The sequence below is a fragment of the Pseudorca crassidens genome, chromosome X, assembly GCF_039906515.1.
Source record: "Pseudorca crassidens isolate mPseCra1 chromosome X, mPseCra1.hap1, whole genome shotgun sequence".
Classification (NCBI taxonomy): domain Eukaryota; kingdom Metazoa; phylum Chordata; class Mammalia; order Artiodactyla; family Delphinidae; genus Pseudorca; species Pseudorca crassidens.
Window position 1 is genome coordinate 25,270,315 of NC_090317.1, and position 12,062 is coordinate 25,282,376.

A 12,062-nucleotide genomic window follows, 5' to 3' on the forward strand; every position below is an offset into this window, starting at 1 on the left:
GTTTTTATTTAAAAGTAATGCATACACATGTACATTAATGCTCATAGCAGCACTATTCTTTTTTTTTTTTTTTTTAGCACTATTCTTAATAGCTAAAAAGTGGAAACAACCCAAATGTCCATCAACTGGTCAATAGATAAACAAAATGTGGTATATACATACAATGGAATATTATTCAGCCATAAAAGAGGGCACAGTTCTGATTCATGCTACAGTAATGATGAACAGTGAAAACATGCTAAGTGAAATAAGACATCCCAAAAGTCCACATATTGTATGATTCCATGTATATGAAGTATCATGAATAGGTAAATCATAGAGCAGAAACGATTGGTGGTTAACATGGGCTGAGGGGGAGAGTGGGAAATGGGGAATGACTGCAAATGGGTACAGGGTTTCTTTCTGAGGTGAAGAAAATATTTTAAAATCAATTGTGGTGATGGTTGCACAACTCTGAAGAGACTAAAAACCACTGAACTGTGCATATTAAATAGGTGAATTGTATGGTATGTGAAATATATCTCACTAAAGCTGTTGAAAAGTAATGTACACATAGGAAAAGTTTCAAACAACACTGAAGAATATATATTGGAAAGTTAGTCTCCCTTTCACTCCCATCCCAATCTGCACTCACCCCGGGACTCATTCCTTACTGGTAACCACTGTTAATATGTCTTGTCTTTGATTTTTCACTCAGTGGTGAAACACTGTTTTGTCCCTTGATTTTTCACTCCATGATGTTTTAAAACTTTCTGTATCAGCACATATACAGCTTTAACATTCTTTTGAACAGCTGTCTAGTAGTCCTTTATGTGGGTACATCACAGTCTTTTTAAACATTTCCCTCCCGCAGAATTCTTAGTTCTTTCCAGTTTTTGCAAAAATGCTGCATAGACATTCTTTCATATCTATTCACAAGACAGTAGAAACATGTCTGTAAGATAAATTCTGAGACATGAAATTGTCTAGTGAAAGGGAATGTGCATTTTATTTTATTTTATTTTTGAATTTTATTTCATTTATTTTTTATGCAGCAGGTTCTTATTAGTCATCAATTTTATACACATCAGTGTATACATGTCAATCCCAATCGCCCAATTCAGCACACCCCCACCCCCACCCCCTGCCGCTTTCGCCCCTTGGTATCCACACGTTTGTTCTCTACATCTGTGTCTCTATTTCTGGAATGTGCATTTTGGATTTTGATAAGTATTGATTGCTTCATTGCCCTATACAATAGTTGGACCAATTTAGACTCCCATTGACAGGGCTTGAGAGCACTTATTTCTCCTAATTAACACCGGGTATTATCAAACTCGTTAATCTTTGTCAATATGATAAGTAAAAAATTTTTTTTCTCATTTCAGTTTTTAATTGTGAAGAAAGTTGAACATCTTATATTTTCTCATATGTTTTCTTCTTGTGAATTTTCTGTATGCTTTGTTCACATTTCTATTGGGCTATTGGTCTTTTTATTATTGATTTGTAAGAGCTCTCAAACATTAAGAAAATTAGCCCCTTGTCTGTCATAAATGCTGCCAAGATTGCCCACTTTTTCATTTTTCTTTATTGTCTGTTTATGATATTTTTTGGATGGGTACTTCTTTAAAGTGTTTGCTTTGTTGCTTTCAAATAGACTGGGATGTACAATAGAAAATATAGTTCACACTAAAATCACACCTTTATGTGACTTATTTTTTTTCGATGAGGCCATGAAGTCCCCTCTGGAGGAAACCCTCAAATTACCAGTGCTGTCAATACTCCACTTCACAGACCCTTGTCCTCATAGATATCAGATATTCCTTAATTCTCATCCTCAAGTTTAAGGGTATTTTTTGGTTGTTTATTTTTTAATTGGACACAGATTGATCAATAAAAACATGATAACATTGAACAGATTTCAGATCATTTTTCTTTTGCCAAGGCATTCTCACTTCACTCATTATAACAGCTGCCACAGTGCTTACATTATATGCTAATATAACTCTATTACTCTTTTCTTATATACCAGATAAGAGTCTTTACAACACACAATTTTATAATGGAGACAAAAAGGCACAGAAAATGGTTTAAAGTAGAAAATGCAATTAAAAACACAGAAGACCTGACAATAGGGTATTAGCTGTTAGTACTACTTTCCTTTTCTCTTCCCTTCCTCCCTCTCTTCATCTCTCCCTCCTTCTCTCCCTCATTTCTATTTTAGTTTTTTCATTTTTGCTTTTTTTCCCTTCCCTCTTTCCTTTCTTCCTCTCTCCCTTCCTTGTTATGAAAGCAATTACACACACGGTAAAAAAAAATATGTGTGTGTGTGTGTGTGTGTGTGTAGATAGATATAGATATATCATTGGAAACAGGATACATAAAGTAAAACCTCCCCTACTCTGCATCCCCCCCAACTCTCCATTGAAATGCCCCAGAAGGTACAAGTTTTTTAAATGTATTTTTCTTGAAATTTCCTATGGAAATACAAATGGGTATGTGGGTGTGGGTGTGCAGTATATCATCTTGCAAGAATAAATGCATACAGATGAGTGTGATTCCCTTAGGAATAATCATCTCAGCCTATACACTAAATCTAGTGCCATCACTGCTAAACATTTTCTTAGGGTTTCTTTCTGACGACTGCTTTTAGACCTTGTGAATTATCACGAAATGTGCTCACTGGTGGAATTTGTTTTCTTTGAAGATGGAACTGATTTGGGGGGAATAAGCAAATGCTATTTGGAGTCAAGTCTGTTGAATATAGGTGTTCAAAATATGTAGTATGACCTTTGATCAAAAACTCCAGACAGTAAAGCTGATTTTTTAAGCAGCTCATAAACAAACACTAAAGATAATCATCAATGAGGAATTGTATTTTGAGTAATGACAACACTGTTTGTACGTTTACGGCAAGATGACAGAATCAGTGAAGGAGCCAAGGCTCATTTGAATGTATGAATGCCACTTTACTGGTGTTTGGATGTCAGAGTTCTACTTATAAAATCTGCCTTAGTTCCCCTGCTTAAGAGAAGAAGCCTCATTCTAGGTCAGCAGTGTGGTACATCCAGCATAGACTTCTGCTTCTGACAGTAGCCCCGAGGGGTATAATGACAATCGCAGAGGTAAGGAAGAGCCCCCTGAATTTTTTTGGCAGTCTTTAATAACCCGTTGTACAAAGACTCTTTTTTTAAAAAAGAAACCTAGTTTTAAAAGGATGTCTGATTATAGTCTGTTTCTGACACAGATATATTGTTTTAGTTTGGCTTAAATTCATCTCTTATCTCTTCAGAGAAGTAAGATATACATCTTATGACATTCTCTATCATCATTCACATTGAGACACTTAAAAAAAAACTTTTCAAAAGCTGTCACTTAGGGCTTCCCTGGTGGCGCAGTGGTTGAGAGTCCGCCGGCAGATGCAGGGAACACGGGTTCGTGCCCCGGTCCGGGAAGATCCCACATGCCGCGGAGCGGCTGGGCCCGTGAGCCATGGCCGCTGAGCCTGCGCGTCCGGAGCCTGTGCTCCGCAACGGGAGAGGCCACAACAGCGAGAGGCCCGCGTACCGCAAAAAAAAAAAAAACAAAAAAAGAAAAGCTGTCACTTAATGAAATCATTATTATGTCCTAATATTCAAGGGTTTCTTGCTTCAGGACAGCTGCTATTTTCATTGACTTTGATGGCCTGTATAGAAGCTTAAGATTTAAATTAATGGAGGGCACAATAATAATCTATGGTCAATCTTTCCTAGTTTAGGTAAGAATTGTGGCACAAATATTTGTTTTTCATTCTGTAACATGTACAAATGCTAGATGCAGTAGAACTAGGAAAAATATTGCACTGTGATTATAAAGAGGATTTGTGGTACCATGTGTTGGGCATGAAAGAAAGTAATAATAAAAGCCATTCATAAGAAGTGAAACTTGGTTTCTAAATATGACAGGGTAGATAGGAGGAGGCCAATGATTTGGATTCTTAGTAAGAGCCCTGACTTTCAAAATGAAGAATAGTCCTCTAAATTAACTGCACATTTCCATCAACATATTTTTTTTTCAGATGAAATGTGATGGGGCAATCCTGTGTTGTTAATCCTATGTTGTTAATATGTTGTTTTAAATATACAACTGTTCACGTCTATATACAGTGAAGCCCGTGTCAGGCAGTCCCAGTTCTTGTTAAATACGGGCTTCCATGTTTCTATTCACTAGTTTGTTCCTTTTTGGAACATGGCCCTTCACTGCAACTGAATGGGTAAAATGTGGGTAGAATCGTCTTCAAATGGTTTTATAGAATTTATGTTGACAAGATGTCATTCCTTCATTCAAAAAGCATGTGTTGAATACCTACTATGTGCCCGTCACTGTGGTAGGTGCTGGGAATATAGAAATGAAGAAGATGGCATATGCCCTCGAGGAACTCATAGTCTGAGGACAGAGGTTGGAGTAAGGTGCTGAGAAAGAAGTGTCTTTATGGTATCGATTGACTATACTAAAGGCTTTCTCGATTTCCTCCTCCATTAAATAAATAAAAGGCACACCTGAATTCAAATTCCATAATAATTACCTCACAGAATTTCAGTGAGCTTTATAATTTATGCATATAGTGTGACTAGTCTTTTGTGAACAGTCAAATAAATGGTAAGTAAGATCATGATTATTAATATATAATTTGCTTATATGGATTGCAGTTGTGTGGCTGAGTTTTTTTTTTTCTTTTCGGAAACATGATTTTTACAATTTAAAAAGTGACAAACATTAGAAAAGAAAATGACTATTTTCCCAAAGCCTTACAAGTGCTTATAGATCACACCAAACATGCTTTTATGGTGACATATTTCCTATCTGTGCAGCATGGAATGCATATTACGCTTGCCTTAAACACAATAATTTCATTTGCCACTTAACTCCTGTCTCACACATTTTTCCTTCATACTTCCCTTGTAAGGGTCATGCCAAGGAAAAGTGTGCACAGAAAAATGTTACCCTCCCTTCCTCCACATGTCTCCTTTCTAGTCTCTGATATCTTCCCTGTCAAATTGAAGCCTTAAAATTGGACTCACTTTAGGACATGAAAAGCCAGCATTGAATAAAGAAACAGAAATACTTCAACCTGACTTATGGCAGAAAGTTTTATGTGCTGTTTTCCTGTCTCTGTCCTTTATGTCCCTGGTTTCAAGCTTACTTTACTTAATGTTGAAACATTCAGTCATTGGGAAAAAATCAGCCAAATTAGTTGGCAGCTTATAGACAGATTTTTTTTTTTTAACTGACTGCACTTCTCGAGCTTTTTGACTTTATGATATGTTGGTACAGACTTAAATGTATCTTTCAAATGAGAGATAATATTTGTGTTGGAGTAGGAGTGTCAACTTAATCACATTTTGTTTTTGTTAACTGACTATTAAGCCTAAATTCATTTTTAGTTTATTACTAGTAAAAAGCCCAGTAAGTAATTTTACTTCCTTAGTAAATTCAATAAAGGTGTGGATAGCACACTGTATATGTGTATATTAAGGAATACGTGTGTATCATGTGCCAGCTATTGTGAAACATACTGAGGAAGCAGATAAGATGCTACCTCCTTCCCTCATCTTGAAGAAGGGTCACAGTGTAAATAGAGACTTACTGTAGAAATTTGGTGAGTGCTATGATAGAAATATGAACAGATAAGATAGGGCAATTATCTTTTCAATAGCTATCATTCATTCATTTAAGAAATATTTCTTGAGCACCTCCTATATGCTAGTTACTATGCAAAGCATTGGGTAATTAGCAATGAAAAAACAGACCCAGTCTCTGCTTTCTGGAATTAATAATGAGACAGACAAGAAATAGTTATAAAATTAAAATTGTAATAAGTATGCTGAAGGATAGTTACCAAATGGTATAAAAATGTATCAGAGGGGGGTTTCCCTGGTGGCGCAGTGGTTGAGAGTCTGCCTGCCGATGCAGGGGACACGGGTTCGTGCCGTGGTCCGGGAAGATCCCACATGCCGCGGAGCGGCTAGGCCCGTGAGCCATGGCCGCTGAGCCTGCGCGTCCGGAGCCTGTGCTCCGCAACGGCAGAGGCCACAACAGTGAGAGGCCCACGTACCCCCACCCCCCCCCCACACACAAAATATATATATATAATCTCAGAGGGGACTTCCCTGGCAGTCCAGTGGTTAAGACTCCGCGCTTCCACTGCAGGGGTGCAGTTTGATCTGTGGTCGGGGAACTAAGATCCCACATGCTGCGTGGTGTGGCCAAAAAAAAAAAAAAATATATATATATATATATATGGCCTTAAACTCATTCTGGTGGGCAGGGAAGTCTTCCCTAAGCAAGTGACATTTAAGTTGAAAGGTGGAGGAAAGGAGGAATGATCAATGCAAAGAAAGGACGACAATTTGTTGTGTTAGGGCAGTGGTTCTCAACTGGGGGTGATTTCGCCCTCCAGAGGACATTTGGATATTCATGGAGACATATTTAATTGTCACAACTTGGGAGTGGGATGCTACTTAGTATCTGGTGCACAGAGGCCAAGGATGCTGCTAAACATACAATGGACAGGGCTCCTCCCTCCCCCAACAAAGAATTATCCAGCCCCAAATGTCAATAGTGCTGACGTTGAAAAGCCTTGCACTGGATTCTAATAAAAGAAGGGCAGATCAGTGTACCGGGGAAAAGTACAGAAATAGTACAAGAGAAACCTGAGTTCAGTTCAGCAAACTTTATTGAGTGTGTATTGTGTACTAGGCATGAGGGTGAAAGACATCGTTCCTCTCCTTAATGAGCTTAATCTACTAGGGAAAACATAGGTAAACTCCAGAAATAGTACAAGTGATACAAATCATTATACTGTGCAAAGGACACATTGAGAAGGGGTGACTAACACATTTTGAAGAGGTCAGGAAAAGCTTCCCTACAGATAAGACACTTGAATAGATTTTAAATTGTGAATAAGAATTAATCTTTCTGAAACCTTTGGCATCACTGAGGGCAGAGAATTAGAAAATGGACTACAGAGCCTTAGAAATGGATGAGGGAGCCAAAATTAAGGCTTAGGAACACAAGAGAAGGGTAAGACATTCCCTAAGCTAGCAAGCAGGCTCATCCCAGTGGGTCCTGGAACAAAAATACAAATGTAGCCTCAGGCCTGCGAACTGACCCCCTTCCTTGCCATCCGCAGCTCTTTGTAGACACTTTGGGCAAAGAACTGTGGGGTACAACATGGTCTGGATGGAGGGGAAGATCAGGCTCAGTGTGGGCATGGCTCCCTGGGCTCTGCAACGTTCTCATTCTGTGAGCAGGAGAGTGTCTGGGGTCCTCTAAGGTGAGGTACAAGGCCGGGGTGTCAGCAGCTGGAAAACCCAGAAAATGCAGCTAGAGGCTTGGAGTCAGTTAAGTAGTTACAAGTCAGGGCACAGAAAACACAGATTACTTTAGGTAATGGATATACTCTGGATTTAGGATAGCTTTTGGATAGCAAACATGAGACACTGTTAGCAAGGACATCATCCTGAAGCCCCAACCTCTGAAACAACTGTCTCAACTAGAAGCTTCTTGTGTATCTCCTGCTAGTGAAGGAACAAATACAAAAGTATTGCAGATAAGTGAATATTTCTTCAAAGTAATTCAGAATTTGAGATATATAATGTTCATTCTTCTGAAACACTCTTCTTTTGCTGTGCAGGATTGTACCTAGAGATGGTATAGGTGGTTTAGTTGATTGTATCTAGACCCTTGTGTCCATGCTGTAAATTCTGATGTTAATTTAATTAGCTCATTGTAGAGCTATGGAATTTTTTAAAGCTAAAGAGGTCTTTAGAGCTTATATAGTCTAATGGGATTCAAAATTTTACCTTTTATTTTTTAAGCAACAGAAACTTCTGTTTTCGAGACAGCATAGCCATAGTGGTGAACAGTGTGCGTGGTGGAGCCAGACTGCCTGGGTCCAAATTTGCATCTTTTATTTACTGGCTGTGAGAACGTGGGCAAGATCCTTAACTTCTCTGTGTCTCAATTGTCTCATCTGAAAAAATGGGGATCATGTGCTGATTAAATCAGCTAATGCATAAAAAAAAAGGCTTAGAACACTGCTTGGCACCCAAGAAAGTATCATTAAAATGTGTAATATTTTTCCAAAAAAGAATCTTTTATAGAACCCAAACCTATACAGCAGACAAAAGAAAACCATTTTGGTTGAATGGGAGAGGGTGACAGAAGTGACAGTGCTGCTCAGCCACACTCCACCCTACAGTCACTACCAATGTGGAGCCATTCCTTTTTCTTCCAATAGAGGCAGTCTGGAGAGACTTTGAAAACCTGGAAATAATTTGAAAACCACCAGTCTAAGCCAGTCACCTGTTGGCAAATGAGAAAATTGCTTTAGGTGTATTAACTCAGTTAATCCTCACAAAAGTTCCCATTTTGAAAAAAGTTCAATAACTTGCTCCAGGTCATGCTACTAGTAAACTGCAGAGATGGAATTTGAACGCATGCAGAAAAGCATGTCAAAGGATACAGGTATTTTTACATGTTGGCTCCCACATCTACCATCTTCCCCAAAGAGGACTTTGTCATAGATTAGATATTTGATTTTGAAGTCATCTCAACTTTGTTTGATCTCAATTAAATTAGAGCATAGTAAATTAGAATATAGTAAACTTTCAATCAATATTACCTAGTATTTTTCTTTCCTACAATTTTCAGTCACTTTCTACTGTTTTTTTTATAATAGTTTTAGCAACTATCATGTCAACATGCTACCTTAAAATTTATTTAATTAAATTTGTGCCACTTTTGGAAAATGTGTTTGGGCAACAACCATTTCTCTGCTTCTGTTTTCTGTTGGCAAAGCCTGAAACATTTGTGTTCAGCTCATAAAAGTACTTGGTGCTGGCAAGCAGTGGAGTGGGAGTTGGATTGTCTGCTTTATTTGAGGGATCTATCCATTGGATTGCAGGTCTCTTAAAAAATTTTAACAATATTGGTCTTCATGTGCAAAATGAACTAAATGTCCTTTTCATATTATTATTGTTATGATGATGATGGTGGTGGTGATGTCTTTGAAGGAGGGGAGAAATCTGGTTGCTTGTTGTGTGGCACTATGGTAGCAGTTGAGCTTGCTCTCTCCCGTATAAAGTGTCTTTGGTTAAAACTGAATGCATTAAATTTCCCCACTGCATCCAATTACTTCAGTAATTGAAAAGGATAGCATTCCACTGTAATTATGTTTTCTCGTTTCTGCATTTCTTTTAATTTATGGGATGATAAAAAGTAAAGCAATGCAAAAAACAACCATTTGAAGAGCCATTTGGTGCTGTTTCTGTTTGACCCCGTCCATTTGCTATTTCCAGATTTTCTGTGATTTTGGTCTGTCTCCCTAAGCATGGTTGGTTAGCTTCACTCGTTATTTTCAACAGCACATTAAATGTCCCCTGAGACCCTGCTTTCTGGCTGACACTTGATACTGTTTCTGCTGTCACTTTGAAGATTCTATACTTCTCCAGCTGTCGGGTGCTGGAGTAACCTGCCTGTGTTGCTTACATCAGAATCATTTAGAAATTACAAGGAAACATGAATGGGAATGTGATTGCATCAGTATTTCTAATGAGCACTTTTTTACTTCCTATAGATGAAGTAATAGTAATAATAACAATAACAACAATAATAATAATGGAAGATGGAGGATGAAGGTGAAGGATGGGGAAGGGGAAGATAGGTAGGAGATTGTAAAACCTTGGTGGAGTCCAACACTGAGGAGGGCATTTTGAGAAGTCAGGCCCCTGACCAGGTGGCAGATTCCCCAACCATGGTCCCTCGTGGACTCAGCTATAGCCCTGTTTGACTTTGGTCCTGCCTTACCACCACCATCTGCTGAAGAACTTAGCAGAAATCATGCCCACTCGTGCCCCAGATGACAGGCCTGCTGAACTCAATCCTGACTGTGACTATGACCCGGCTCCAAGTCCCACACAGTCATCAGTCCTGCCTGGGGACTGGGCAGGAGACATGCCTGACTGTGCCCTGAGACAGGCCTTCATATCCTGAAATGGGCCTATGACTCAGTTCCAGCCCCTCTCAGCCATGGGTTGACAACACATGGCAACATTAGCCATGGCCTGCTCAGAGACCAGGTGAGACATGCACCCATCCATGTCCCTGAAGCAGGCCCTGTGACATCGGTCCAACTGCAGATCCCTGTAACTCAGCTCAAGCCCCTCTCAGCCATGGGCCAAGAATATTCTTGTCTACCCAGGAGCCAACTGGGAGCCATGTGCCTGTGCCTGTGCCTGTGCCTTTGGAGGTAGACCCATTGACCTTGGTCCAATTGTGGGCCTTGAAACAGTCCTGTAACCTGGCTCCAGCTGCTTGCAGCCATGGCCTGGGAATAGTCGTGTCGGCCCAGGGACCCAGAGGGAGATATGCCTGTCTGTGGCCCTGAGGCAGGCCTATAATCTTTGGTCCCAATTGTGGGCCCTGAAGAAGTCCTGTTACTCAGTTTCAGCCCCACTCAGCTGTGATGCGGGGCCAATCCCACCCGCCCAATGACCTGTTGGGAGCCTTCCCAGGGACTCAGAAGGAGCCACAACTGTTTGCATACCTGGAAAATAGTCTTGCTGTCTGAAGACACTGGGGAACGCTTGTCACAGTCCCAGTGCTACTGACCAAGGTCCTGGAGGAAGTCTCATCCACTCAGGGGCCAGACAGAATCCACACTCAACCTGCGACCCTGGTCATAGGCCCGCCAACCATGCACTCCACTGTGGACTTAAAAACAGCCACGTGACCTAGCTCCAAATGGCTTGACTATGACTCTGTACCATCAGATGAGGGACCTGACATAAAGACTTTACCAGCCAAAACCATTCTTTAAAGACTGGAAGAGGGCTTCCCTGGTGGCGCAATGGTTGAGAGTCCGCCTGCCGATGCAGGGGACACGGGTTTGTGCCCCGGTCCGGGAGGATACCACATGCCGAGGAGCGGCTGGGCCCGTGAGCCATGGCCGCCGAGCCTGCGCGTCCGGAGCCTGTGCTCCGCAACGGGAGAGGCCACAGCAGTGAGAGGCCCGCGTATCGCGGAAAAAAAAAAAAAAAAAAAAAAGACTGGAAGAGATGTTTGCTTCTTCAAATGCGCAAACACCAATGCAGGGCTATACAGATCATGAAGAATCAGGCAAACATACTATCACCAAAAGAAACTAATAAAGTTTCAGTAAGTGACCCCAAAGAAATGGGGATCTATGAATTGCCTAACAAAGAATTCATATAATCCTCCTAAAGAAGCTCAATGAGTTGCAAGAGAACATGGATAGACAGCTAAAAAATAATCAGTAAAACAGTGTGTTAATAAAATGAGAAGTTTAATAAAGAAATATAAACCATAAAAGAGTGGAATAAAAATCCTGGAGCTGAAGAATACAATGATAGTACAGAAAAATTCAGTAGAGAGCTTCAACAGCAGACTGGATCATGCAGAAGAAAGAGTCATCAAACTCACAGAGGTCATCTGAAATTAGCCAGTTGAAGGAACGAAAAGAAAAAAGAATGGAAACCCACACGTATATAGTCAAAGGAGCCAAGAATATACAATAGGCAAAGGATAGTGTCTTCAATAAATGATGTTGGGAAAACTGGATATCCACATGCAAAAGAATGAAATTGCACCCTTATTTTGCACCATACACAAAAATTAACTTGAAATAGCTAATGACTTAAATGTAAGACCTACAACCATAAAACTTCTTGAAGAAGCATAAAGTAAAATCTTCTTGATATTGGTCTTGGCAATGATTTTCTTTTTTTAATGTACACTGCTTTTAGATATGCCACCAAAGCACACGCAAACAAAGTAAAAATAAAAGTGTGGGATTATATCAAACTAAGAAGCTCTGTATAGCAAAGGTAACAATTGACAAAATTAAAAGGCAAACTAGGGGAAGGGAGAAAATATTTGCAAATCATGTATCTGATAAGGGGTTAATATCCAAATATAAAAGGATCGCCTGCAACTCAATAGGTAAAAAAACAACGTGATTTTAAAAATGGACAGAGGACCTGAATAGATGTGTTACAAATAAGACACACAAATGCTCAGTA

General features: G+C 39.8%; 1 protein-coding gene across 1 annotated transcript in view; it reads left to right on the forward strand.

Annotated features, from left to right (window-relative positions):
* The window catches only part of LOC137216580 (teneurin-1-like), a 405,037-nt gene that overhangs the window by 122,672 nt on the left and 270,303 nt on the right, over nt 1-12,062 (forward strand). The window lies entirely within an intron of this gene.